The sequence below is a fragment of the Macaca nemestrina genome, chromosome 12, assembly GCF_043159975.1.
Source record: "Macaca nemestrina isolate mMacNem1 chromosome 12, mMacNem.hap1, whole genome shotgun sequence".
Classification (NCBI taxonomy): domain Eukaryota; kingdom Metazoa; phylum Chordata; class Mammalia; order Primates; family Cercopithecidae; genus Macaca; species Macaca nemestrina.
In genome coordinates, this window is record NC_092136.1 from 38,331,196 (window position 1) to 38,357,656 (window position 26,461).

Genomic DNA, 26,461 nt, shown 5'->3' on the forward strand with positions numbered 1-26,461 from the left:
CTTAGGCAAATTATTTTACCTCTCTAAACCTTGGGTTCACATGTGAAATGGAGTTCATGACACTTTTCTCAAACTGTTGCTCTGAAAAGCAATGAAGTGATGCTAGATGGTGTCTGGCATAGGTCTTAGCACGTAGCAGGTGTTTGTAATGAATATTCCACCCTCTCCCTTGTTCCCTCCCCTGTCTGCTCTCTGCTCTGTTTTTACAGTGCCATTATTCCTTTTTCTAATAATGTTCCTGTAGTGGAAGAGGGTGGAGGCTGGACCTTGAGTTTGTTCTGACCTCAGAAAATCCCTAGATGTTGTGATTTTTGTTCTAGGTCAAGGAAATAAATCAGCTTGTTCCCTTGTGTGTGTGTGTGTTTTCCCCCTAGAAGTGAGACTCAGCTAAAGTTGTGGGAACAGAGAGTTCAGGTTAGCTGTGTTCTGCTTGAGAGGTTTTAATGTGTCACTCCATCGAGCAGGTTAGTCCTGGGTGTCTTGCTTGGGCAGATACTTTACTTTTTATTCAATAGATTAATAGCTACATTTTCTTCAGGGCCTTGAAAGAGTTTGTACAGCTTCTGAGACTCTACATTGAATCAGTATGATCATATAATCTTAATATAATTATTAGCACAGTGTTGGAATTTACTATTTTGGTTATAGGGCAGAGAGCTCAAGAGGTCACATTTTGGTGTGACCTAGGTAGACCTAGGTTTAAGTTATAGGCTGTGTACATTGAGAAAATGATACCAGAGCTTCTTGGTGTGCCTTGAAACAATTCACTAGTAGCCTCAACTCTTGGGTGGCTAGATAGGGCCTGAGGTGGCCAGTGCCCCTACAGATGGTTTCTTATGCCTGCCAGGACCTACAATGTGCTGTACAAATGTTATTCTTTTCGATCTGTGCCTTGACATGACAAGCCTTGTGTTTCTCATCTGTAAAATGATTACGACAATAGTATTTACCTTAAAATAATTAATATATGCAAAGTGTTTAGAATAGGACCTACCATGTAGTAATGTATGTAAGTAATTATTGTTGTCCGCTATAATTGTTTTCCAAATATTATCTATAAAAGGGAGATGGATAAATATTTATTTGTATTTTGGATAATAATCTAATATTACATTATTTTGTTCTTCAAATTATTTTAGCTTTGGCCGTCAGGTGCTCTTTCAGTTTGACTCCTATTTTTGCTTTTTGAATATTTCTTTACTTTCTAGCACTGAAAGATACTTCAGGCTCACTTTGTATTTTCCGTGCTCCAGCTCTGGAATCAGCCATTTTTCCAAGGATCCCTGGTTCCTTATACTGAAAAATAGTATTAGACATCAAGTTCTGGGTACTAGGTGAACCACTAGATTTTGATCCAAATACTTTTGTTATTATGTTGGTGTCTGTGAAATGACACATTGAGATGAGTTGGTCAGGGAGGCACTGCAGGACAGGGTATAGAATAGTTATATCAAGCCAGGGTCACGGAATGAGAGTGTTTACTGGAGCTTGAGTATACCCAGAAGGCAACGTTGCTGAGGAGAGTCTGTGGAAGAAATCGAGGATGTTTTTATAGACAGTGTGAGTCACAATTATTCTGCAGTGGTGATTATATTCTAATGATCTCTGACTTCTTTAGAATTGTTTCAATGCTTTCTTTTCATTCCAATTATTTACCACTGTGTAACAAATTACTCCAGAACTTACTGGCTTAATACAACAATTGTTTTATCATCTCTTGGTTTCTGTGGGTTAGTGATTTGGGGAAAGGCTCTGCTGGATGGTTCTGGATGAAGTTTCAGTGAGCTGGTGGCTACAGCTATAACAGTAGAGATATGGAGCAGCTGGGGACAGCTAGATCTCTCTCACTTATATCTCTTCTTCAGATAGTCTCAGGGCTTCTCCATGTTGTCTCCTCATGTAAACTAGCTTGCTTCCTCACAGCATGGCAGCCTCAGAGCAGTTGGAGTGCTCACATGGGAACTAAAGACCTCAGTGCAGGTGTTCCATGGGACCCTCACCCTTTCTGACCTCACTTTAGAATTTACTTTCACTGCAATCTATTTGTTATAAGTGAGTTAGAGACTGCTCAGATTCAAGGGCAGGGGACACAGACCCCTCTCAATGGGCAGGATGCCAAAATTGCATTTTAACAAGAGTCTCTGGGATGAAAGTCATTGTTCTGAGCATCTTTGGGGGAAAAATATCCTCCACACATTCACGTATGCTCCCAAGATTTCTAGCATTTGAAAATATGCCACACATTCATAAAAACTGAAAGCTCCTGCCCTAAATTGGAAGGGTCTTCATCTGGTGTCTTTCTGTACATTTCTTCCTTTATTTTTCACTGTCATGACTTCTTAGAATTTCTTTCTTACCCACTATCACTCATCTGCTTTCCCATGTCATGTTTTCTGATTCTCTCTTGAGGGACATAAAGATTTTCTTTAAGTGGGCTGTTTGCTCTTCGTGTGGCTGAAAGAAGACATGTCTAATAAAGAAAGCACATACACGGAGAGAGATGACACAAATGAATAATGGAAAATAGAAGGAAAAATGAACAACGCTGGGGAAAACAGAGTCAGTGGCACTGAATAATATGTGAGAGCACACACAGAAGGGACTCAGAAATGTTTAAGAGTGAAAGTAAGGAAATATCAAACAAAGGAAAAAACTGCACCAGTGCTAAGAATTGTCACGGGCCTATTTTCTACAAAATACTAAAAATAGGAATCAAGGATGTCCTTAAATCATAAAAATTGTGTACAAAAATTAAATGTAAGTGAGAGAAGAGAGTCCATAGTGCTTATCGGACCTGCCAAGGGGTATGTGGCCTAAAGCAGCTTTAAGATCCAGTGATAAGGTCAGGTGTGCTGGCTCACACCTGTAATCCCAGCACTTTGGAAGGCTGGGGCAGGTGGATCACCTGAGGTCAGGAGTTTGAGACTAGCCTGGCCAACATAGTGAACCCCCGTCTCTACTAAAAATACAAAAAATTAGCCGGGCATGGTGGCACGTGCCTGTAATCCCAGCTATTCAGGAGACTGAGGCAGGAGAATCACTTTAACCCAGGAGGCAGAGGTTGCAGTGAGCCAAGATAAAACCATTGCGCTCCAGCCTGGGAAACAAGAGTGAAACTCTGTTTAAAAAAAAAAATCCAGTGATAAAATGTCAGAAGCTCACCTGGAGAAGGACTTGCTCAAAGTTGCATATAGGAGCAGGAGAGCTCTGGAAATCTGACGTCACTGATTCAGGGCCTTGAACTATGTATGTCCCAGCTGATATTCAGCTTGTTTAGGCCCCATTCTGCTTCCTGGTCCTGGTCCTGTGAGGCACCGTGGTGTTCCTCCCTTGCAAGTTTGTGCATCTGCTTTTATCTCATTGTCCAATTAACATTATTCCATTCTCCTGTTGTTCTTACTAATACATATGCTATGTCCATACCTTTACCAATTGCTATTGTTTATTCTACAGCTGAGCTCTTTCTTAGCACAGTCTATACACTCTACACACACACACAGACACACACAGTTTTGTTTCTTCGGTCGTTAGAAATCACAGTTTTCTTCTATGTACAAAGAGATACACTGGTTGAAATCTCCATGAATGGAGAGGGCATGGCAAAATCTAGAGGTTAAGAATGCTGCAGTTCTCAGCAAGCAATGAAAGGACAGGATTCAGTGGGTTCAGGAGGGAAATTTTCCTCAGCCATGCTACGTGAGGGAGCTCTGGTTTTCTATTTTCGTAAAGTCTGTGAAAAGAAATAGTGTGTATTTAATAAAGGCTGTGGGTTAATTTCCAGGGCAAACCACTAGATGGAGTCCCTGCCTAAAGAACACACTTGAAGGATGAGTCACTCCAATCTGCAAGTTCCCCCTTCCAGATAAAAACGTGAACTGGGGGACCGGGCGCGGTGGCTCACGCCTGTAATCCCAGCACTTTGGGAGGCCAAGGCGGGTGGATCACGAGGTGAGGAAATCAAAACCATCCTGGCTAACATGGTGCAACCCTGTCTCTACTAAAAATACAAAACAAAAAACACACACAAAAAACCAAACAAACAAAAAAACATGAATTGGGGGCAACAGGTGAAATCCTAATTTATCCAAAGGGCTCTGTAATCTTGTCTTGGTGTGGACTATGCCTCCTTTCTAACCACTTTATCAATTCTCTTACTCACGAATTGCCCCAAAATTGGCTCATGCAATGCCCCATGGTTCAGTACACTTATACAACTAACTATAGGAATGTTTTTCATTCTTTAAAGACTTTTCCCCTCTGAATGCCAGAATGGCCAACTTTGTATTTATTCTCCATTGCATGAGCTTTAAGTGCTACCTGACCTGTGAAGAGTTTGTGTTTCTTGAAAGGAAACCTTGACAACATGGGTAATCTCCCCAGTATGTGATTTAGAGTCTACATAGTAAATAAACGGAGACAAATCTGAAGGTAACTAACCTCTCTTTCTGAGGGTGGAGTTAAGTTTTTCTGACTGATAAAGATTACTCCATAGCTAAGGCACTTGGGACAGGCCTAATTTTTATTGTGTGGATTATTAGAAGCAAGTGTACATTTACTCTGCCAATAAAACTCCATTAATTTAAACATATAGCTGCACCTCATGAGCTATAAACTCACAAATATTTAACATTTTCATCAAATAAATCTTCACACTTGAGATATGCAAGTCAGCCAACAATTCACAGAGTTTATCTGCATTTCTTTTGTGTATAGGAAAGCAAGAACTTTCGGCCAGGCGCAGTGGCTCACGCCTGTAATCCCAGCACTTTAGGAGGCTGAGAAGGGTGGATCACCTGAGGTCAGGAGTTCGAGACCAGCCTGGCCAACATGGTGAAACCTCGTTTCTACTAAAAATACAAAAAATTAGCTGGGCATGGTGGCACGTGCCTGTAATCTCAGCCACTTGGGAGGCTGAGGCAAGAGAATCGCTTCAACCTGAGAGGCGGAGGTTGCAGTAAGCCAAGATCGTGCCATTTCACTCTAGCCTGGGCAAGAGAGCAACACTCCATCTCAAAAAAAAAAAAAAAAAAAAAGGAAAGAAAGAAAACAAACTTTGCATTTGACAAAGAATGACCTGTTTTCTAGCTTAGCCAGTTGAAGAATTGGGCTACACTAATGTTAGCTTTGGGGAAGTTTGATACTGAGTAGCCTGAGTCCATCCTTTCTAGGATGGCCAAGGTAAAGGTTGCAGAAAGAACACCGGAGGCTCTCTAGTGTTCTCCACATTCTGTTAGGGCCCCTGCCACTGTTCAGCTTCCCTTCATCTCTGCACCCCTTGCAGTCAGGAGCACGGGATGTGTTTATCAGTTTGCCTGCTTGCGTATATCCCTGGTCAAAAGTCTGGGAAGGGGGTCATGTTATCCTACCCTCCCAGCTAACTGGACCAGGGGTGATTCTGTCAGGTTTAACCAGGATAATACTACTTTAAGTATTGTAAACATAGACTATTTAATGCAGAGAATTAAAACATGAGTGATGAAAGAGCTGAGAAGCCTAAGGGGGCAGTCAAGAAACTCAGAGATTAGCAATAGTGAGACGTCAATACGACTCCTAGGCTGGAAGGGACAAAAAGAGTATATGGTGTTTCCTGAGCCCAGGGGCTAGGATCACCAGTCAGAAACCGGAACCACAGGAGGCCTGATAGCAGCAACTGAAGCCATCGGAAAGATACATTCTCTACCTGAGATGCCGTTGACTTCGAGCTGGAAGGGGAATACCCCTTCTGGCTCTCCAATCCACCAATGGTGCCCAGATACTAATTACTAAATAGGACTGTATCTCCAAATAAGAGATAAAAGCACAAAAGGATATCTTGATTTAGGAAAGATTCTTTTGATGAAGTGCCTAATTTTAATTAGGAATGCTTATATTCTGTTACAAAATGGAATGAAAACAGAAATGCCTATAATTTAGTAACATCTAAATCTGGTGACACATTCCAAAGAATCACTAAGACAACTTTTTTGATAACTGTTGCTTTGTAATATAATATTACTAAATAATAATATTTTAAAGAGGCAAAAATAGAGTTATTTTGGGTATACTTGGGTTAAATTTTTATACATTTAATCCCCCAAATTAAAAAAATGCTAATGTCTTTAATTCAGTAGAAACTGCCCTGAATTTTCCAGTAACCTCAGCACCTGCAAAAAGTATTTTCTAATTAAATATTATAATGGTCTACTGAGAAAAGTCAATTAAACTGAGAAAAGTCATTAATTTTATATTTATTAGGCATAAAATAAAACTTTGAAGTTTGCAGATAATTTTATGAAAAAATTTAAAAACAAGATTATGTAAAGAAAGTCTTCAGAAGCATAACAGTGATTCAGTTTTAGACTCAGATATGTTTTAAAATACTCTACTCAGCTATTTTTTTAATGTTCACATTATTAGTTTAAATAAGCTTTAAAGATTATTTAATGTATATGGACCTATGCTGTTTTAACTTTTAAAAATGGATATTTAAAAATAGTTTTAGTTGAGCACAGTGGCTCATGCCTGTAATTCCGGCACTTTGGGAGGCCGAGGTAAGAGCATTTCATGAGCCCAGGAGTTCGAGACTAGCCGGGGCAACATAGTGAGACCTCATCTCTAAAAAAAATAGAAAAATTAGCTGGGTATGAGGGTGCACACCTGTAGTCCCAACTACTCTGGAGGATCACTTGAGTCCAGGTGTTCGAAGTTACAATGAGCTATGATCGTGCTACTGCACTCTAGCCTGGGAGATGGAATGAGAGACTCAATCTCTAAATATTAATGAGTAAATAAATAAAATAAAAATAATTAAAAACTATTTTACTTTTTAAATTGATCCGTTTTCTAGGTCAATACAGTGAAGTTTTTATTATCTTGTAATAAAAACACAATTTGTTGGTCAGCAAATACATTTAACATTATTAAGAAATAGTAAGAAGTGGGTCATATTAAGACCAAGAAGCCTTCCATATTAGGTTTAGAAGAGCTCTTTACTGACTTTGAGCTCCCCGGGGATACCCACGGTTGAAGTACTTAAGCTTTTATCTCGTACTCCCCTTTATTCTAACCCCTACTAACATCTTAGCTTACCGCAGGGAGATTTAAGCCTCTGGTGCTCAGAGAGACTCCGAATTGTACTTGTTATAGTTTCCCAATCCACAGACTACTAATAATACTTACTAATGTCTATGAATTACCAAGAGAACAAATTGGTAGATTTCTGAAGAGGAAAACATTCTACTTCTCTTGCTTGGATTATGAGCTATTCCTGCAGATTATCTCTGTGCTTTTCAGTTATGTAATTTAAATAACCAGAAAAGATATAATAAAAATTAACTAGTTAGAAAAATTTAAAAATGCTAAAGCAACTGAGATTAGAATAAAAACAGGATAAAACAAGTAAAATGGAAACTTGATAAAGCCCTAAGAAGAATGGAAGTAAGAAAGTAGTATCAATAATCATAAAGAGGCAAAATAAACTAAGAACAATGAAAATAGAGTAAAAGGCCAGGCGTGATGGCTCACACCTGTAATCCCAGCACTTTGGAAGGCTGAGGTGTTAAGATTGCTTAAGGCCAGGAGTTCAAGACCAGCCTGGGCAATGAGGCAAAATCCCATCTCTGCAAAAAAATTTAAAAAATTAGCTCTGTGTGGAGGCATGCACCTGTAGTCCCAGCTACTTGGAAGGCTGAGGTGGGAAGATCACTTGAGCCCAGGAGGTTGAGAATTCATGCCATTGCACTCCAGCCTGGGTGCCAGAGCAAGACCCTGTCTCAAAAAAAAAAAAAAAAAAAAAAAAAAAAAAAAGAAAGAAAGAAAATACAGTAGAAAAGTTATTACAAAAAGAATAGAATAAATGCAGCTAAAATGATACAAAAGTGGGCACAGGTTTAGGTTTATAAAAATCAAATCAATTAAAGACAATGCATACTTAGCAATATTAGGAATTCTATATTTTAGCCCATCACATGAAAACAATTTTGGCCTAACTGGCTAAACCAGACCTGTAAATTCTGGAGGCCTTGCAGGACTCTGTGGAACGAACTCTAGGGCAGAGGACCCTTGGTGCTCTGAGGTAAAAGCTGGAAAGCAGCTTAAACCCATTAAGAAAATGACCTTTTTTAGGTCACAGGTCATGGTGCAATAGATGATTCCTTAGAACAATTATCTAGTCCAATCTTCTTTCTATAGATCTGTGAACTAAGGCCTACATTGATGAAAAAGGTGCAATTTCAGTGATGGGAGTAGAGAGAGGTAGAGCCACAGGGAACTGTTCTTGGCAGCACATTCTGATTGGGAGGCCTATACATTTAAAGTTTTATCAGCACCTTCTTGAGTAATTCTTTTTTTTTTTTTTGTGCTTAAAGTTTGGAATTGACACAGGTGTGTTTGATGTGTCCTAGGTGGGCACTGACCTCTCTGGGAGCTTACTCCCTAGGCTGTCTGGGTGTATCCAGTTGCACAGTAGAGAAGTATCTGAGAACAGTGATTTCTTCCAAAGACACAAACAGCTCTGCTGGCCTGGGGTGAATCAAGGTTGAGGCACAGGTGGAAAGTATGGGAGGGTAGTCTTCTAGAGCCTTGCCTGGATTTGATGTGGCAGCTGGAGAAGGCCCATGAAGGGGGAAAAGGAACAGAGTGGGCAACAATCCTGGGCTGCCCCAGCTTCACTCAGCCTCCCAGATGGTGCCTGGGGATCTCTGCAAGGCTGCCTCTGGAAAGAGAGCTGCAAACACAGAGGTGGTGCAGGTAGGTCAAGGCATCTACCGTAAGACTCAGAAGGCTTGCAGGTCTCTTCAGTTGTCGACAGCTCTGGAGCGAGGGACTGTGTTAGTTTCCTATTAGCTGCAGTCACCACGTATCGCAGATTCATTATCCTGCAGTTCTGGAGGTCAGATATGTGAACTGAGTCTTACAAGGGCTAAAATCAAGATATCAGCAGGGTGCATTCCTTTTGGAGATTCTAGGGGAGAATATATTTCTTGCCTTTTTTAGCTTCTAGAGACCACCTACATTCCTTGACTCATGACTTCCTTCTCCACCTTCAAGGCCAGCCATATAGCATCTTCAAATCTCCCCTTTGACCCCGTCCCCTCTTACCTTTGCTTCTCTTTGACTCTCCTGTATCACTCTTATAAGGACCTTTGTGATGATATTGGGCTCATTTGGATCATATGGGATACTGTCGCCATGTCAAAATCCTTAACTTTATTGTAGCTGCGAAGTCCTTTCGGCCATGTAAGACCATACATTCACAGATTCAGGGGATGAGGATGTGGATATCCTTGAGGGGCATTACTCAGCTTACCACAAGAGCTGTTCATTCCCTGTCATTTCAGCACATGTGTCCTTGTAGGAGAGCACACACTGAAGATGTTCTTCAGCTCCTGGTGGGAGCTGGAGTCAGGCACTGGCTTGTGGTTTCGTTAAAAATAATGAGTGATTGAGCCAGCTGCTTTCAGACTAACCTGTGATTCCACTTCCTCTTGGAAGTTTCAGCAGCTTAAGCCTCTAACTGCTTAGGCAGGAGGGAGCTGAGGGTTGGCCAAAAGTGTTACAGTACTAGACATGTTCATTGAGCAAATTTATACTCAGTACTTGGTGGGTAGTGAATATTGTGCAGGGCAGTAGAGACTCATCGGTGAATAAGATTGCTTGCTCTCAGATATTAATGTTATTTATGTGCTATCTCCCCTTTTGTGGTAGAATCTAAGCTACATTAGAGAACATATTTTGTCTTAATCACTACTAAGTCCTGATGGCCAGCTTTTCAGGGATTTTGATGGTAAATTCTTGATAGTTTTTTGCTGGTTTAGTAAAAGATATGATCTTTGACCTCAGTGAGCTTGTAATTTAATATGTTGGACTAGAAGTTGGCTAATTACAGCCCTTGGGCCAAATCTGCCTTACTGCTTGTTTTTGCAAATAAAGTTTTATTGGAACACTGATGTGCCCATTCATTTACATATTGTCTTTGGCTGTTTCGTCATATAACAGTAGAGTTGAGTGGCTGTGCCAGACCATATTGGTCACAATTTGGGGTTAAATATTTACTGTCTGGCCCTTTACAGAAAAAGTTTACCATCACCTGGGCTGACAAATGGTAGCCAAAAATGGTAACAAAAAATGGTAGCTATATTGAGCATAATAAGATCCATGATAGGATGCCTTAGGCACTCATGAGACAGACAACACTTTCATTATTCTTGGAGCTTCCCATGCTCCAAAGTTCACACATTTAGAGAGACCCTTTAGCGCATCAATCATCTGACCACAGTGGTTGTCACGGAGAGCCCATTGTTCCAGCCTTCATACCCTTTTGATTCCTGCAGGTTTGTGGATTGGTAGTCACCTATGAGACTCTTTGTTGAAGTGGGAGCTCTAGTGCCTAGGATCTAGATTCTCTGGGTGGACCGTTCCGCCTTTTATTCTGAGGACTCTCCACCTTTCTACTGCACTATTGAGGTGTAGCATTTAGATTCCTATTGTGCATACATTTTTCTATTTCACCCCCAATGTCCTACAATTATTTTCTATGACTTCATCTGTTCTGTCTCCTCTTCTTCCAGGTACTGTCTAAGTACTGTCTAAGTCTAATCTAAGTACTGTCTAATCTAAGTACTGTCTAAGTCTTCAAATGATGTAGATATTTATAAAAGACCTCAGTTTCTAATTTTCTTCCATCAGAATCTCTAGGGCAAAGAATTGCAAAGCTTGGTCACCAGTTTGGAAGCAGCATTAGGTAATAAAGGAGATAACAAACAAAAATGGTATTTTATGAAATTATCTCTCCCGCTTTGCATTAAATTATGTCCTGAAAACAATACATTTTAAATAAGAGAGTGGTTTTAAGGAAGAGAGTGGCAAGATCAACTCCCAGGATAATATTTAATATTTAGCAGGCGCTACATATATTAACCACACAGACTTAAACAACTGTGTGGCAATATGGGTACTTACTGGCTAAGGTTCAGCAGGATTTGTGTTTTGGAAGTTGATTTGGCTGTCAAGGGCAGAATGGATGGGAGTCATTCCCATAAGATTAGAGGGAGGCTAGGGAGGAGGGTATTATGTTAGTCTAGGGAAGAGATAATAGGATCTCTACTTGGAAACTGACAGTGGGAATGGAGTAGCGTATACAGAATCTAGTACCATTGTATATATGGGACCAAAGGGATTTGGCGAGTGGATATCTGGAGTGAGGAAGTGGAAGAAGTGTGGATTGCTCATAGGTTACTGACTTCAGCAATGGGATGGATAGTGGAACTCTTAGGAGACAGGATGAAGAAGTAAGTGTGGAGTATGTTAGGAAGATGTAAAATTAACTCTGGTTGGGGGATTGGACCTTCTGCTCTACCTCTGGAATCTTCCCTTTAATTGCTTAGTGATATGGTTTTGATATCTGTCCCCACTCAAATCTCATGTTCAATTGTAATCCCCAATGTTGGAGGTGGGGCCTGGTGGGAGGTGATTTGATTATGGGGGCAGATTTCTTCCTTGGTACTGTTGTCACAATAGTGAGTGAGTTCTTGTGAGATATGGTTGTTTAAAAGTGCGTAACAACTCCTCCTTCTTTCTCTTTCTCCTGCTCCAGCCATGTGAAGGGCTCACTCCCCCTTTGCCTTCTGCCATGATTGTAAGTTTCCCGAGGCCTCCCCAGAAGCTGAACAGATGCTTCCCGTACAGCGTGCAGAACCGTAAGCCAACTAAACCTCTTTTCCTTATAAATTACCCAGTCTCTGATATTTCCTTATAGCAGTGTAAGAATTGACTAATACAGAAAATTGGTACTAAGGAGTGGGGCATTTCTATAAAGATACCTGAAAATGTGCAAGCAGCTTTGGAACTGGGTAATAGGCAGAAGTTGGAACAGTTTGGAGGGCTCAGAAGAAGACAGGAAGATGAGGGAAAGTGTAGAACTACCTAGAGACTTGTTGAATGGTTGTGACCAAAATGCTGATAGTGATGTGAACAATGAAATCCATCTAGGCTGAGGAGATCTCAGATGGAAATGAAGAACTTACTGAGAGTGAGAGTAAAGGTCACTTTTGCTATACTTTAGCAAAGAGCCTGGCTGTATTGTGCCCTTGCTCTAGGGATCTGTGGAGCTTTGAACTTGAGAGAGATGATTTAGGGTATCTGGTGGAAGAAATTTTTAAAGAGCAAAGGTGTTTAAGATGTGGATTGGCTGCTTCTAGCAACCTATCCTCATCTGCATAAGCAAAGATATGGCCTGAAACTGGAACTTGTATTTAAAAGGGAAGCAGAGCATAAAAATTTGAAAAATTTGCAGCCTGGTCATGTGGTAGAAAAGAAGAGCCCATTTTTAGGGGATGAATTCAAACAGGTTGCAGAAACTTGCCTAAGTGAAGCCAGATGCTAACAGCCAAGACAACTGAGAAAAAGCCTTGAAGGCATTTCAGAGACCATCTTGGCAGCCCCTTCCATCACAGGCCCAGAGACCCCTGAGGGAAGAATGGTTTTGTGGGCCAGGCCCAAGACTTCCTGTAATGCACAGCCTCAGAACCCTGCTTCCTGTGTCGCAGAAGCTCTAGCTTCAGCCATGGCTAAAAGGGGCCCAGGTAAAGCGTGGGTTGCTGCTCTGGAGGATGCAAGCTATAAGCCTTGACTATTTCCATATGATGTTAAGCCTGTGGGTGCACAGAATGCAAGAGTTGAGGCTTGGGAGCCTCTACCTAGATTTCAGAGAATGTATGGAAATGCATGGATGTCCAGGCAGAAGCCTGAATAAGAGGTAGAACCCTCATGCAGAACCTCTACTAGGGTACTGCAGAGGGGAAATGTGGGGTTGAAACCCCCACACAGAGTTCCCACTGAGGCACTGCCTAGTGGATCTGTGAGAAGAGGGTCATCGTCCTCCAGACCCCAGAATGATAAAGCATGGTAGAACCACCAGTAGCTTATACCCTCAGTCTGAAAAAGCCATAACCACTCAATGCTAGCCCTTGAGAGCTGCTGCAGGGGCTGTATCCTGCAAAGCCACAGGGGGGTACTGGCCAAGGCCTTGGAAGCCCACCCCTTGCAACAGTGTGCCTGGGATGAGACATGGAGTCAAAATAAATTCTTTTGGAGCTTTAAGATTTAGTGACTGCCCTGCTTGGTTTCAGGCAAGCATGGGGACAGGAACCTTCCTTTTTTAAAAAAAATTTTTTTGGCTGATCTCTCCCTTTTGGAATGAGAATATTTACCCAATGCTGATACCCTCATTGTACCTTGGGGGTAATTAACTTGGTTTTGATTTTACAGGCTCATAAGTGGAAGTGACTTGCCTTGTGTCAGATGAGACTTTGAACTTTGGACTTTTGATTTAATGCTGAAATAAGTTAAGAATGTGGGTGACTGTTGAGAAGGGATTTTGAAAAGTGAGAAGGACATGAGTTTAGGGAGGGGCCAGGGGCAGAATGATATGGTTTGGATATATGTCCCTGACCAAATCTCATGTTCAATTGTAATCTCCAGTGTTGGAGGTGGGGCCTGGTGGGAGGTGATTGGATCATGGAGGCAGAGTTGTCCCAGGGTACTGTTGTCATGAGAGTGAGTGAGTTCTCATGAGATCTGGTGGTTTAAAAGTGTGTAGCACATCCCCTCTTGCTTTCTTTCTCCTGCTCTGGCCATGTGAAGTGCTTGCTGCCTCTTGGACTTCTACCATGATTTTAAGTTTCCTGAGCCTTTCCCAGAAGCCAAGTAGGTGCCAGCATCATGTTTTCTGTACAGCCTGTAGAAGCCATGAGCCAATTAAACCTATTTTCTTTATAAATTATCCAGTCTCAGGTATTTCTTTATAGCAGTGCAAGAACTGACTAATACACTTAGTAAATGCCTTAGGTATCCCAGGAAAGAGAAGTCCCTTTATACAGAAATGGCCTGTTTTATTCAAGCCAAGCTCAGGAATCTTGGAGGGTTGCATATTGTGATGGGGACATAACTGTTTTCTAAGTCACTTTCTGCTAGCCTGCCAGAATTTCTGTATGTGGAGTCTATTTTATTAAATTTGGAACCTTCTGGTATAATCTATTTCTCTTCTATTTTAGGTCCAGATTTTCTATGTAGCATTTAAGATCACATAAAATCGCAATAAAACCTTTCCATTCTGATTCTATTGAGTTACTTTTAAAAAATTTTTGTCCCTTCAAAATAAATCATATAAACCACATAAAACACAACACATGCTGGTTCCATTTACTATGATTCTACAGAGAGAGATTTTCTGACAGGACAATACAGATAAGAAGCACAGGACAAAATTATAAAAAGAGAGCTTGTTCTTCTTCTTCTCCTCTCTTCCTTCCACATTCTGTCATCTTTTTCCTTTTCTTCCTCATCCTTCTCTTCCTTCTTCCCATATTAGTAAGAACTGATTATCATACAGTAGCCTAAACACATTTCTCTGCCTATTATTCCCAAAATAGAAAATAGAAGAGAGGTTAAGTAATACATTTATTTTTAAAAAATCAAATTATGAAAACTGTTCAGAACTTTTCCAATAAAATTTTGATTCTGATTCAGTCCAAATTCTTTTTTATTTAAGTGGTTGGCTCAAACTTAGGAGCTCTTCAGGGAGTAGAATGAAACATTAAAAACAAAATCCTTCTGGTAATTTTAACAATACTAGAGCTTGCTGTTTTTGTCTTTCCATTAGATCTAAAGCCAATGTCATTTTAGTAAGTGTGCTTTTAGAGACAGTTTTATTACTATTTTTTAATCAAGAAGCTTTATCTTTATAGAAGTTTTAGTTTTAGCAAAATTGAGCCGAAAGTGCAGAGAGTTCCCGTAAAGCCCATGCCCCCACACACATACAATCTACTCCGCTATCCACATCTCACACCACAATGGTACATTTGTTATGATCAATGAACCTGTATTGCCACATCATCACCTAAAGTTTACATTAGGGTTCTCCCTTGGTATAGTACATTCTATAGGTTTTGACAAACGTCTACTGGCATGTATCTACTACTATAGTATCATACAGTTCCCTAAATATCCTCTGTGTTCCACCAATTTTTCCTTCATCCCAGCAAAACCTGGCAACTACTGATCTTTTCCTTTTCTTTCTTTCTTTCTTTTTTTTTTTTTTTTTTTTTTTTACTGTTTCTATAGTTATCCCTTTTCCAGAATGTCATATAGTTGGAATTATATGGTAGGTAGCTTTTGAAGGTTGGCTTATTTCACTTAGTAATACGTATTTAAGTTTCTTTCATGTCTTTTCCTGGTTTGATAGCTCATTTCCTTTTAGTGCTGAGTAGTATTCCATTGTCTGATGTACCATAGTTTATTTATCCATTCACTTACAAGGGACATCTTGATTGTGTCCAGGTTTCGGCAGTTATGGATAAGGCTGTCATAAATATCCTTGTGCAGGGTTTTGTGTGGATGTAAGTTTCCAGTTCATCAGAGTAAATACCAAGGAGTGCAATTGCTGAATCGTGTGTTAGTTTACTTTCTAAAAATCTAAGAAATACTTAGTGCTCTTCAATCAATGAGGCAATAACTCGAGGCAAATTAACTCATCCAAAATAATTTAATGGAATAGACGTTAAATATAATTGTATTTAATATTCAAATTATTTAGTATTTAAATTATATTTAAATACAATTATGTCAAATATTTAAACATAATTACAAAGTATTTTCTTTTCTTTCTGATTTTACTTTAAGTTCTGGGATACATGTGTAGAATGTGCAGGTTTGTTATATAGGTATATATGTGCCATGGTGGTTTGCTGCACCTATCAACCCATCATCTAGGTTTTAAACCCCGCATGCATTAGGTATTTATCCTAATGCTCTCCCTCCCCTTGCCCCCCACGCCCTGACAGGCCCTGGTGTGTGATGTTCCCCTCTCTGTGTCCATGTGTTCTCATGGGTGAGAACATGTGGTTCACTTATGGGTGAGAACATGTGGTGTTTGGTTTTCTGTTCCTGTATTAGTTTGCTGAGGATGATGGCTTCCAGCTTCATCCATATCCTGCAAAGGATGTGAGCTCATTCCTTTTTATGGCTGCACAGGGTGTATATGCACCACATTTCCTTTATCCGTTCTATCCTTGATGGGCATTTGGGTTGGTTCCATGTCTTTTTATAAATTTACAAATATATGCAATTTTGATTAAGTGTTTCAGAATCTTTCAACTTCCAAAATACTGGTTTTCTACAATGACTGGGATATTCTTAAACAGGAAATTTTATCCTGAGACAATAGCTATTTGATGATTATGGATCAGAGGTAGGGGAAAAGGAACACATCAACTTGTAAGTGTGTGGCAGTCAATTTAAAATTATCTTTTGGGAAAGAGGAAGCCTTCCTCAAATGCACTTTAGTCTCATTTGTTGGCATATGTAAGCCACCACATTTTATTTCTTACAAACACTTAAACACTTTTCATTTTTACCACCCTCTCTTGTGCTTGGTTTCTTAACTCATTTCTTCCTACTATCTTTTTACTTTGAAGTTTTTTGATCAATTTAATTGAATAATATTTTAGATACAATAAACTGCAACCATTGGAGGTATATAGTACACAGATGAATTTTGACATCAGGAAAACCACAGTCAAAATCAAGTTACAGAACATTCCCATCACTTCAAAAGTTTCCTTGTGCTCTTTTGCAGTCCAAACATCCCTCTGCCCCAGCCTAAGAAACTCACTGATCTGTTTTTGTCATTGTAGATTATTTTACATTTTCTAGAATTTTTTTTATAAATGGAGTCACACACACTGTGTATTCTTTAATTTTTTTTTACACTCATGCATGGCTCATGCATCACAAATTTGTTCCTTTTTATTTGCAGAGTAGTAGTTAGTTGTATAAATATATCACATTTTATTTATCTAGTCACTTTTTGGTAAGCATTTATATGTATCCAGTTTTTGGACATTGGCTATTGTGAATAATGCTGCTGTAAACATTTGTGGACATGTTTTCATTTCTCTTGGGTACATATATCCATGAGTTGAATGGCTGGATCACATGGTAAATATAATATGACTTTTGCTTTAAGTATTTGTATCTATTTTAAAGACATTAAGAAAGAAAAAATTGCTGGACATGGTAGTTCATTCTTGTAATCCTAGCACTTTGGGAGGCTGAAGTGGGAGAATTGGTTGAGGTCAGAAGTTTAAGACCAGCCTGGGCAACATAGTGAGATCCCATCTCTACAAAAAATAGACAAAATTCTCCTGGCATGTGGAATGTGCCTGTAGTCCTAACTACTCAGGAGGCTGAGATGGGAGGATTACTTGAGCCTAGGATTTCTAGGTTTCAATGAGCTATGGTTGCACCCCCACACACCAGCCAAGATGACAGAGTGAGACCCTGTCTCAAAAAAAAATTGGTTCTTATATTAACCAAATTTTTACTATTTTGGATGCTTTTTGTTCGTTCTTAAAAAGATCTATGTGTAACTCTGTCAAATTCATTTAGTCTGAAGAATTTGCTTTTAGCATGCCTTTTAGTGTGGATCTTCTGGCAATAAATTCTCTTAGTTAATTTTATATGAAAGTGACTTTTTTAAACCTTTATTTGTAAGGGATATAGAATTCTAGGCTGACAGTTTTCTTTCAGCAATTTAAAGTAAATCACACTGTTTTCTGGATCTCACAATTTCTGAAAAGTTCATGGTTATTTGAATCCTTGTTCCCTTTCTGCAATATGCTTATTTCTGGTTGTTTTCTTTTTTTTTTTTCATTTTGTGTTTGGGTTCAGCAGTTTAACTATGATATGCCTAGATGTGATTTTACTACTGCTTATCCTGCTTAGTGTTTGCTGAAGTTCTCGAATGTGTGAATCAGTATACATGTCCTTTACCATATTTGGGATTTTTCAGCTATTCTTTCTTCAAATAGTCTTTCTCTGTTCTCTCTTTTCTTCTTTTGGACAAAAACTACACATATTCTATATGTTTTGAGATCTCCCCACAGGCTCCTGAGTTTCTGTGTATTATTTTTCAATCTTCTCTCTCTCTTTTTCAGACCGAATAATTTGTATTGATTTATTGAATATTTCCTCCATTATGTTCATTTGTGTTTTTAAACCCATTCAGCTAATTTTATTTCAGATTTTGTACATTTTAGTTCTAAAATTCCAATTTACTTTTAATTTTCTATTTCTCTGCCAAGATTTCTACTCTTTTGTTTCATTTAAATATGTTTTTCTTCAACTTGTGAGCATAGTTTTAACAGCTTCTTTAAAGTCATTGTCTGATCATCTCCAAATCTGGGTCATTTTGGGTTGACATCTAATGTTTGTGTTTCTTCACGAGAAGAATGGCTCATACTTTCCTAGCTTGTTATAATTTGGGTAATTTGGGATTGTCTCCTGAATGTTGTGAATTTATGTGTCAGGACGCTACGTATGTTTTCATCATCTGAAGAATGTTGATGTTTTTGTATTACTAGGCACTTAACTTGATTAAACTCAGATTAGAAAGTGAAAGTCTGTCTCACTTGCAGTGGAGGTTTAGAGCTCAGATTAGTTTAGTTTTAGAGGGGTTGTTTATTGAGTATATCCAGCACATATGTTTCAGAATTCTGTTTTGTTTGTTTGTTTGTTTTGTTTTGTTTTGAGACCGAGTCTCTCTCCGTCGCCCAGGCTGGAGTACAATGGCTCAATCTTGGCCATCTCCTGGGTTCAAGCAATTCTCTCGCCTCAGCCTCTTAGGTAGCTGGGATTACAGGAACCCGCCATCATGCTTGGCTAATTTTTGTGTTTTTGTAGAGACGGGGTTTCACCATGTTGGCCAGACTGGCCTCAAACTCCTGATCTCAGGTGATCCGCCTGCCTCAGCCTCCCAAAGTGCTAGGATTACAGGTATGAGCCACCACGCCCAGCCTGTTTCAGAATTCTTGCCCATCATTTGGAGCCCACTTCTTTAGATTTCTACCCTCTAAGACTGCCTCTTCATTTTCTGGTGACTGAATTCTCCAGGCTCAATTGTTCAGTCCCTGCCTGGTGGAAAGCTTTCTTTCAGGGAATTAATCTGCCTACATAATGTTATCATTGCAATTTGTCCTTAGGCCAAAGGAACAAAAATTAAAAACCCCTTCCATTCCAATTTCTTTGCCCAAGTTTTGAAGTCTCATCAAAATTTTCCTGTCTTGCTCACTCTGTAGAGACCACAATCAGGGCTTCTTTCTCCACCATATTTTCTCTCTTTTTTTTTTTTTTTGAGACGGAGTTTCACTCTTTTTGCCCAGGCTGGAGTGCAGTAGCACAATCTCAGCTCACCGCAACTTCCGCCTTCTGGGTTCAAGCAATTCTCCTGCCTGAGCCTCCTGACAGCTGGGACTACAGGCACGCACCACCACGCCAGACTAATTTTGTATTTTTAGTAGAGATAGGGTTTCTCCATGTTGGTCAGGCTGGTCTTGAACTCCCGACCTCAGGACATCCATCTGCTTCGGCCTTCCAAAGTGCTGGGATTACAGGCGTGAGCCACCATGCCCGGCTACTTTTCTTTTCTTTTCTTTCGAGATGGAGTTTTTGGTCTGTTGCCCAGGCGGGAGTGCAATGGTTCCATCAGCTCACTGCAGCCTCTGCTTCCTGGGGTCAAGTGATTCTCCTGCTTCAGCCTCCCAAGGCGCTGGGATTACAGGCTCCTGCCTCCATGCCCGGCTAATTTTTGTATTTTTAGTAGAGACGGGTTTCAATGTGTTGGCCAGGCTGGTCTCAAACTCCTGACCTCAGGTGATCTGCCCACCTAGGCCTCCCAAAGTGCCGTGATTACAGGTGTGAGCCACCATGCCCGGACCTGAATGTTTTATACATTCTTTGTTTCTTACTTTCTCCCTTGCTGTTATCCTTTGTGATTTGATGAATTTTTAAATAGTGTTATGCTTCAATTTAATTCTCTTTTTAGTTGAAGGTACTACGGGTTTTTTCTTAGTGGTTTCCAGGAGGCTTACATAAAGTATCTTATAATTATACCAGTATTTTATGCTGATAATATATAACTTCATCTAGACACTGTACACTTAACAAAAACTACACTTTTACCTCTTCCTCCGTATTTATGTTATTGATGCCATAATTTATACTTTTTAATATTGTATACCCATTAACAAATTATTGTAGCTAATAATAGCTATAGTTATTTTTAATACTTTTGTCTTTTAACTTTTTTATATTTTTTATATTAGAGTTAATAGTGACTTAAGCACCAACATTACCGTATTAGAGTATTCTGAATTTGACTATATGGTTACCTTTATAGGGACTTTTATATTCTCATGTTTTCATGTGGTTAGTTAGCATCCTTTTAGGTTAACTTGAAGAACTCTTTTTAGCATTCCTTGTAAGGCAGGTTTACTGGTAATTAACTTCCTCAGCTTTTGTTTGTCTGGGAAAGTCTTTATCTCACCTTTGTTTCTAAAGGGCAGCATTTTTGTGTGTGTAAATTATTCCTGGATGACAATTATTTCATTTTAATAATTAAAGATATCATCCCACACTTTCTTAGCCTGCAAAGTTTTTTCTGAGACACTTGCTAATAGCCTTATGGAAGTTTCCTTGTGTGAGATGACTTTTTTTTTTTTCTTGCTGCTTTCAAAATTCTATCTTTGCCTTTGATTTTTGACAATTTTCTTATTATAATGTGCCTTATGAAGTTCTTTTTGAATTGACCCTGTATGGGGACATACGAGTTTCAGGAACCTGGATGTCCATAATTCTCCAAGATTTGGAAAAATTTTAGTTATGTTTTTTAAAATAAGCTTTCTGGGTTTTTTTTTGTGGTTTTTTTTTCCTTTTCTATACCTTCTGGAACTCTCATAATTTGAATATTGTTTACTTTGGTGGAGTCCCGTAATTCACATATGTTTCTCCATTGCTTTTCCTTTTTTTTTCTTTTTCACTTCTGAATGGATAGTTTCTAATGACTTGTCTTCAAGCTCAAAAATTTTTCTGCTTGATCAAGTCTGTTGTGGATGCTCTCTATTGCAATTCTCATTTCATTCACTATATTTTTCAGCTTCAGAATTTCTGTTTGGTTCTTTTTAATGATTTCTGTCTGTTGAACTTCTCATTTTGTTTGTATATTCTTTCATTATTATTTTTCCGATTTCATTGAGTTATCAGCTTATCTTCCCTTAGAGCTCACAGATCTTCCTTAAAACAATTATTTTGAATTATTTGTCCAGGAAATTTTAGATGTTCATCTTTGGGGTTTGTTACTACAAAATTATTGTGTCTTTTTGGTGTTGTCATCTTTCTTGATTTAAAACAATTTTTTGTTATAGTCTTGTGTTAATGTCTGTGCATTTGATGGATCCAATTACCTCTTCCAGATTTTATGGACTAGTTTTGGTGGGGAAGGACCTTTATCTTTGGGTAGATAAGAAGGTGCCAGCTGGGTGGAGTGTGGCAGTTACAGTTCTGGGAAAGGCCCAGTGATATAGTATCTGTGCATCTCTGTCATCTCTGACCAGCATCATTGAAGATTTTAGGAGTCCTCAATGGCCAAGGCTCTGGGTATCTTCAGTAGCAGCAAGAGCTGTTGGTGTAATTGGTGGAAGGCTGCTAAGGACTTCCTGGTCTCTTTTTGCTGTTGTTTGCTTCTCATGGGGGATTTCATGGCTGATGGGATTCCTCTTGGTGCCAGGTCCAGCTCATAGATGGTATTGTGCTAGACAGCCCATTGTTTCAGTTGCTAGCCCGCAGTGGTGATAGCTTCACGTATGACATGCAAGTGCACACAGAACAGCCATGGAGCTGGGGTTAGGAGCATAGACACTTGTAGAATGACAGTGGCCATAGGGTCCAGGGCACAGGATAGCCAGCCCACAGTGGTTGTGGCTCCAGTGATTGAGATGGTGATACAAACTGAACCAACCATGAAGTTGGAACTGGGAGAATAGGTATGCATGGAGAGACAGTGACCCTAGGGTCTGCGTTGCTGCTAAAGGAAAGTTAAGTGGCATCCTAGATTGTCTTAACTTAAAAGATTTTCAGGGGGACCCTGATTCAATTTTTTACCCAATAATCCCAGTGGCAAACAACTTAGTGATGGCTTCAGATGTGAGCTTTTTCAAGCTTGAGACTGGGTCTCCCTTTGATTGCTGAGAAAGTCCATTATTCATCATGACTAGAACTTTCAGCTGTTTTCAAGAAAATGTATAGGACATTCCAGAGATCATTAAATGCTAGCTTTCATGAGAGTTTCATTTGAATTCTGGTTGAATCCGATATTTCAAGGACCCTGGCTAAAATTTGAAAGCAAATTATGCAGGGAAAAATAAAATCTTATAAATAAGTTTTCTTTCCCCTTGCATATTTATATTCATTGCATCCTTTTTCTTCATCTGCCTTTGTCCCACCATTGGTCTGAGAATGAGGACTTAACTCAAACAACTAGGGTGGTAAGAACTGAGTTTCACATAGGTGTATTAAAAAAGGAAATGTTATGATTTATGTCTTAAAGTGAAGCAGCATATCTATATTCACTGCATCTTCTGCACCCTGCTGCCCTACCGCCAGCTGAATAATTGGTCTCTCTGTATATGACTTAACCCAGAACAGTCAGGTGACAAATTCTGCAATTTTACATGAGTGTATTAAAAAGGAAACCTTGTGATTTATATCTTTATATGTATAATGAAAACTAAGCATCTGGGTCAGCATACTGATATTTCTTGGAGAGAAATCATAGCAATATTTGGACTCATGAAGCATCAGTGACAATGATATTTTCCATATGGCTTGCAGAGATTGTCAAGCTTAGGTCAGGGCTTCTACTTACATCATATACAAATAAACAAAAGTATTCATTTTGAGCTCAGTATAAATGTTTTATTATTATATTGATTTCAGTAATTTGAGAGCAGTTATAATCAACATCTTCCCAGCCACATAATGGAATCATAATTATAAATGCAACTTTCTCTAAAAACAAAAGGAAGGGAAAATGTCTTCTCTTCCACCTATCAAATGTGAGTTTTGGATTATTTCCATAAAAAAATTCTGCACTCAAAAGTGATACTTTACTTATTTATTCAGCAACTGTTTATTGAATGTCTGCTGGGTTCCAGGTATGCCATGTGTTGTTAATATAACTGTGCCAATGCCATCATATTTGTCTAGGGAGGAAAAAAAAATCTGGATCATTAATTATGCAGAAAACCTTTTGCTTACAGCTGTGGTAAATGCTTCCAAGGAAAAGTTTAGGTTATAAGGAGAGCATGTGGTGAGAGGCTGAGGAAGAAATATGACTTATTATGGCTGAAAAAAGGATCTAGTTATCAATCCCTAATGCCATCGAATACGGTAAGCATACCCTGTCCTGATGCCTCCCTTTGCTACTGACATACCAAAGGAAACTAAGGGAAATCTTTGCCTGAGGAAAGTGAGACAAGTACAGACAATGCATGGACATTAAAATCCCTCAGGACTTTTCAGTCAGAATGAAATGTTTCTTTTGGACCAGGTAATATGAATGCTATTTCTTAAAGTATGGTTCATGGACCACCTACACCCAAATCCTTTGGATGCTGGTTTAATATCCAGATACTTAGACCTAGGTCAGCAGAATCTGAATGGGGGTGGCCTAGGGGTCAGCATTTTAAATAAGCTTCCCGGGTGATTCTAATGTGTTCTGCAATTTTAGAGCTTTTGCACTGATTTAGATTCTCATAAATATTAGACCCTCAAATGACCTCTTTGCCCCTTCATGTTTGTTCCTGAATCAGTTCTGGGATTGCTTCAAAGGAAATGCAAAGTAAAGCCATTGGTCAGACATTTGGAAGCAGCATGGAGCCAAGCTAATTCCACATGAAATTGAAATCCTCACAGTGTGAAACAGTGGAATGAGAAATAACGTGGAATCCAAAACTTATGTTTGAATTCTGACTCTGTCATTCACTATGTATAGCCATGGAAAGTAATTTCTCTTCTCTGATTCTGTTTGCTTGTTCATAAAATGATCAGCATTTTCCAATCTTCAGTCAGTTTGGTACTATCTTCAAAATAGTACCACCTGCACTGTTAGCAGTATTTTTTTAATAGTTACTTAAGTTTAATTTTAAAAGGAGCTTTATGTCATTATCATAAGTGGAAAATCAACATCACTTACCATAATTAGAAAATTTTAACTATGAAATATATAACAATTAAACATTAAAAAAAGTTTAATTCTAAAATTTTAAAATAACTTTATCTATTGCTAATGATATTGTTATCATACTTTTGGAAATAGTGAATTTAATGACATTTAAGATGATTTTATGTTTTATAGATCTAAGTATTTATTGGAGTGTAATGCAAAAGGTTATTTCATTATTTCTAGAGGGAAGGGGAATCCAAGTTTATGAAGAAATTTCTGAAAAATCGACGCTGGGTGATTATCAGACAAAAATTTCATAATAAAAGTTGTAGAAAAATAATGACTTTTCCTCTTCCTCTAAAAATGGCTTTTAAATACAGCTCAAATATTTAATTAAATGCTTACATTGGGTATGTAGCATTTAAGCAGGAAATATTTTTCTTAATAACATCTGCTAACCCCATCTGTTTCTATTTTCAAATCTTTAAAACTAAATTGGAATTAGAAAAAAATTTAGTTTTAGCAGAAATAAAATTCCAAGTCTGTTCACAGTATACTCATTGTGCTTTCTTTAGGTTACTGGGTAGTGAGGATGGGGAAAGTTGGGAGGTAGGTGTTTGCAGTAATGAATCTGAGGGTGGTTCCTTCTAAAGGGATACTTCCTAATAATTTCAGATTGTACTGTTGGGTTTTATACTGACCCGTTCACACTGCTTATCTTAATGATGGGAAGGGGCAGCTTCCATTAAGACTTGCCACAGCGATCATCACTAAAGGCATTTATTATGGTTGAATACATGTTAACAAAATAATTGGTTAATTCAGTAGGAAAAAAAGGATAATCGAAACTAGCTATCGCAAACACTAATAATGTAAAGAGTAATAGCTAGTTTCGATTATCCTTTTTTTTCTGTGAGACTGACTAATCTTGTCCACTAGCAGTATTGAAGTAAAGATGAACATAAACTCATCTCATTTTGATGTAGTGTTCTACCAAACAAAATGAAAAGACTGTCTCATCTACTGGAAAAAGGGCAGAACAACCTTGCCTATTTCAGAGACGTGTTATAAATATAAGCAAATGAATGGGTTGAATGTGTTTTTGAAAAGCTGTAAAAGGCAAAAACCCAACTGATTTTTTTTTATTTTTTTGAGACAGAGTCTGGCTCTGTCGCCCAGGCTGGAGTGCAGTGGCCAGATCTCAGCTCACTGCAAGCTCCGCCTCCCGGGTTCACGCTATTCTCCCGCCTCAGCCTCCCGAGTAGCTGGGACTACAGGCGCCCACCACCTCGCCCAGCTAGTTTTTTTGTATTTTTAGTAGAGACGGGGTTTCACCGTGTTAGCCAGGATGGTCTCGATTTCCTGACCACGTGATCCGCCCGTCTCGGCCTCCCAAAGTGCTGGGATTACAGGCTTGAGCCACCGCGCCCGGCCGTGATTTTTTTTTTTAATCCAAGGGCTCAACAAGAACTGTATAAAAATAGTTTTTTGTTTGTTTGTTTGTTTGTTTTTTCAGGGGATCTCAGTTACCTATAAAAATCTGATGAAATAATAATCCTTTGACTCAGAAAAACATGTGTGATACATATCACATGCATCAACACATAGTACATATAATTTCAAGGTGTTCATGAACTTTCTAAAGTCAAATGCCTGAGCCTAGAATCCCAAGAGAGAGCAAGATCCTCTGGTTTTATTACAATGATTACAGTCTGATACCAACATGGTAATACTGTAGCCTGATATTAACATTATAAACATGGAAAACAGTACTATCTACTGACATTAGATGAAAGAAAGAAGTCCTGTGACTTGATCAAGTTAGTTCATGTTCTAACTAAAGCTGGCAAAAGCTGATTCTCATCAGAGACATTGACTGATGGATTCATGGAACCAAACACTTGAGAACCTACTTACCGCTCAAGGTATAGTGATGTTTTATTTTACTTTCACTTACTTATTCTCTGGTGCTCTTCATTTTTATGTAGAGTTTCTGGCCTACATCTTTTTCTTTCTCACTGAAGAATTTCTTTTAACATTTCTTGTAAGGCAGGTCTACTGGCCACAAATTCCCTCAATTTTTGTTTTAGAAAGTCTCTATTTCTTTTTCGTTGTTAAAGGATTGTTTCTCTGGGTTCAGAATTCTAGGCTGATGTTTTTCTTTCTCTCACACTTAAATATTTCACTTCTCTGTCTTCTTGCTTGTTTGTGTGCATGATTTCTGAAGATAAGTATAATGTAATTCTTATCCTTGCTTTTCTGTAGGTAGTTTTCTTCCCTCTGACTTCTAACAAGGTTTCTTCCTTTATTTTTGATTTTCAAACTTTGAATATAATATGCCTAGGTATAGTTTTTGTTGCTATTGGGATTTATGCGGCTTGTTTTCTGAACTTCTTGGATTTCTGGTTTAGCAACTGATATTAATTT

The 26,461-nt window shown here is 38.8% G+C and overlaps 1 long non-coding RNA gene across 1 annotated transcript in view; it reads left to right on the forward strand.

The window, feature by feature from the left end:
• Positions 1–26,461, forward strand: part of LOC105463294 (uncharacterized) — a 444,863-nt gene that overhangs the window by 54,941 nt on the left and 363,461 nt on the right. The window contains exon 3 of the long non-coding RNA XR_003013881.2: positions 11,573–11,675. This is a non-coding gene — a long non-coding RNA (uncharacterized lncRNA). The remainder of the gene's footprint in view (positions 1–11,572; positions 11,676–26,461) is intronic.